This window comes from Ambystoma mexicanum, assembly GCF_040938575.1.
Source record: "Ambystoma mexicanum isolate Mex_15411 chromosome 12 unlocalized genomic scaffold, UKY_AmexF1_1 Mex_chr12_unloc.1, whole genome shotgun sequence".
Classification (NCBI taxonomy): Eukaryota; Metazoa; Chordata; class Amphibia; order Caudata; family Ambystomatidae; genus Ambystoma; species Ambystoma mexicanum.
Window position 1 is genome coordinate 14,852,442 of NW_027182322.1, and position 3,970 is coordinate 14,856,411.

The window sequence follows — 3,970 nt, forward strand, 5'->3', positions numbered from 1 at the left end:
ATGACAACTGCCAAATTACATCTTACTACTTACAATGACAAAGTTAAAGCGCCAGGTCGATCTCATCACGTTGGTGCCTGAGACATCACATAATGTGACACAGCCATCTCGGATAGATGCCCCAGATTTGAGAAGTGTAGTTATGGAGAAAAAATAAATATATATATATATATATATATATATGTATGTCTTCAAACACCAAAAATGAGATAGCACCATTTCGCGCAGGAATTCCTCCAGCCGAAAGCCCACATATGTTGCTAGATAGACTGACACCTCTTTCGGATGTCCTTCTGTATTTGCTGGCTAGTGGAAAGCAACGTGGACCCACCACTCTATAGCTCTGCCGTCATGAGTGTCCCTAGCACACTCGGCAGATGTCGCTTCTCTAGGCAGACAAGCAGTGGAATTCTGCGGAAGGTCAATGGTGCTTCCATTGGTTTTGCCACTAGGCGATCCATTGCAGCCCTAGAATGAAGCATAACCCGCTGAATGCATTCAGGGTGTTCTGCGGTGGGAAAGGTCAGAGGGGGTGATAGTTGGTGAGCGTGCACAGCACCTCAGAATGACACCACTGCCTAGCAGGGGGACCGGTGGAGACACTATTTTCAGCCAATGCCCCTCTGTCTGAACGAGTCTGCCTTGTGTCATCCCGGTAAGAGATCAGGCTAACAGGCTTCCAATGAAAAAAGCAGACATCACACTGAAGCATGGTGCACCGTGCATGTCCACAATCATCGGCTCCAAAGAGAAGACGTTCAGGAACAGGATTTAGTATGGCAAAAGAACACATCATCCTAATTCCTATGTACAGGATAAAAAGCCCACAATTGAGGAAAAATATCACATGGAGATGCCTGGGATCGAACCTGTGGCCTCATACTTCCCAAGTATGTGCTCTACCACTGAGTTACATCCCCACTGCCAGCAAGGAACTGTGAAATCTACCAGATGCTGGCTGGCTGCTTGGGACTAACAGCGCCCAGAACTGACGGTAACTGTCGAATTGGAGTTTCCAAATGGCAGACTTCATTTTAGAGCCACCTGTGTCTGGTTGTCCATAGAAACATGCAGAAAGGCTGCCCCCCCATGCAATTCCCCTGACCAACTAATGAAAAATATCAATATGTTCAAGACTTTTGCTTTTAGAAGCCAGAGATAGGCCCCAGCAGCAGAGCTGGTAGGATATTCCAGCTCAAAACTAACAAGTTACAGAACCTGATCGACTTAGGTTGACAACAGAGGCACATCTGTGGCCACATCCAGTGAAAACAAATTATTTTTAAAGCTAGGCATCATATGCTACAAAGGTACAATGGTGGAGCTATACATTCGGAACCAAAACAATCGACTGAAAAGAAACGCAAGGCAATGCCAATACTTTCACGATTCTGCACCGTTAAAACTGTGGTGTGATGTTTCTCTCTGTGCATTTCTATTTGTAGTGATTGTGAAGGCATACAGGATGTTGACACTGGCAGGGACGTAAACCTCAGTGATATATTATAGGCAGGTTTGCCATACGGGCACCAGCGTTTTCTCAGACAAATAGATATGAATGTCGATGATCCTATAATCATGGCCCGAGTTGCAGTGTGAAATACAAAATAACCGGGACAAAATCACACTGATGTTTATGCAAATGGAGATGCCGGGGATTGAACCCGGGACCTCATACATGCGAAGCATGCGCTCTACCACTGAGCTACATCCCCTCGGTGTGCAGTGGGCCTGTCCTGCAGACATCTTTTCCTGGGAGAATTCTTCCGGTCAAAATATGCTGCCAACTGAAGCACTAGCAAAAGACCAGGGAAAACGGGAGCAAGACTGGAAAAGCACATGGTCAGCTGAAGCAGTGTGCATTATGCTTCTCCATAAGAGATGACTTCCAGGGGAAGTATTCCACCAGAGGATTACCGTGCTCAAAGAGCCATCTCGTGGACAGAGACCATATGACAGTCAAAAAAAGGGAAACAATTGGAGATGCCAGGGATTGGACCCAGGGCCTCATCCATGCAAAGCAAGTGCTCTACCACTGAGCTACATCCCCTCGGTATGCAGTGTGTCTGTCCCGCAGACATAATTTTCAGGGAGAACTCTTCTGGTCAAAACATTCTGCCGAGTGAAGCACTAGCAAAAGAGCAGGGAAAACTGGAGCAAGAATGGAAAACCTCATGGTCACACTGAAGCAGTGTGCATTTTGCTTCTCCATAAGAGATGACTTCCAGGGGAAGATTTCCACCAGAGGATTACTGTGCTCAAAGGGCCATCTAGTGGATAGAGATCATATGACAGTCAAAAAGAGAAACAAGTGGAAATGCCCCAGGTCCTCATACATGCAAAGCATGCGCTCTACCACTGAGCTACATCCCCGCTGAGAGGACGCTTCCTCATCACACCTAAAAGCTTCAGGAGGGAGTGGGCTAAGTAAGGAAAGGGGTTTGCAGTAGTGCATATGAAAAAACATGACAACTGCCAAATTACATCTTACTACTTACAATGACAAAGTTAAAGCGCCAGGTCGATCTCATCACGTTGGTGCCTGAGACATCACATAATGTGACACAGCCATCTCGGATAGATGCCCCAGATTTGAGAAGTGTAGTTATGGAGAAAAAATAAATATATATATATATATATATATATATGTATGTCTTCAAACACCAAAAATGAGATAGCACCATTTCGCGCAGGAATTCCTCCAGCCGAAAGCCCACATATGTTGCTAGATAGACTGACACCTCTTTCGGATGTCCTTCTGTATTTGCTGGCTAGTGGAAAGCAACGTGGACCCACCACTCTATAGCTCTGCCGTCATGAGTGTCCCTAGCACACTCGGCAGATGTCGCTTCTCTAGGCAGACAAGCAGTGGAATTCTGCGGAAGGTCAATGGTGCTTCCATTGGTTTTGCCACTAGGCGATCCATTGCAGCCCTAGAATGAAGCATAACCCGCTGAATGCATTCAGGGTGTTCTGCGGTGGGAAAGGTCAGAGGGGGTGATAGTTGGTGAGCGTGCACAGCACCTCAGAATGACACCACTGCCTAGCAGGGGGACCGGTGGAGACACTATTTTCAGCCAATGCCCCTCTGTCTGAACGAGTCTGCCTTGTGTCATCCCGGTAAGAGATCAGGCTAACAGGCTTCCAATGAAAAAAGCAGACATCACACTGAAGCATGGTGCACCGTGCATGTCCACAATCATCGGCTCCAAAGAGAAGACGTTCAGGAACAGGATTTAGTATGGCAAAAGAACACATCATCCTAATTCCTATGTACAGGATAAAAAGCCCACAATTGAGGAAAAATATCACATGGAGATGCCTGGGATCGAACCTGTGGCCTCATACTTCCCAAGTATGTGCTCTACCACTGAGTTACATCCCCACTGCCAGCAAGGAACTGTGAAATCTACCAGATGCTGGCTGGCTGCTTGGGACTAACAGCGCCCAGAACTGACGGTAACTGTCGAATTGGAGTTTCCAAATGGCAGACTTCATTTTAGAGCCACCTGTGTCTGGTTGTCCATAGAAACATGCAGAAAGGCTGCCCCCCCATGCAATTCCCCTGACCAACTAATGAAAAATATCAATATGTTCAAGACTTTTGCTTTTAGAAGCCAGAGATAGGCCCCAGCAGCAGAGCTGGTAGGATATTCCAGCTCAAAACTAACAAGTTACAGAACCTGATCGACTTAGGTTGACAACAGAGGCACATCTGTGGCCACATCCAGTGAAAACAAATTATTTTTAAAGCTAGGCATCATATGCTACAAAGGTACAATGGTGGAGCTATACATTCGGAACCAAAACAATCGACTGAAAAGAAACGCAAGGCAATGCCAATACTTTCACGATTCTGCACCGTTAAAACTGTGGTGTGATGTTTCTCTCTGTGCATTTCTATTTGTAGTGATTGTGAAGGCATACAGGATGTTGACACTGGCAGGGACGTAAACCTCAGTGATATATT

General features: G+C 46.2%; 1 non-coding gene across 1 annotated transcript; it reads right to left on the minus strand.

The window, feature by feature from the left end:
- Positions 1–1,643: 1,643 nt before the first annotated feature.
- Positions 1,644–1,715, minus strand: TRNAA-CGC (transfer RNA alanine (anticodon CGC)). Its single transcript has one exon. It is a non-coding gene; the product is annotated as a tRNA-Ala (tRNA).
- Positions 1,716–3,970: the final 2,255 nt, after the last annotated feature.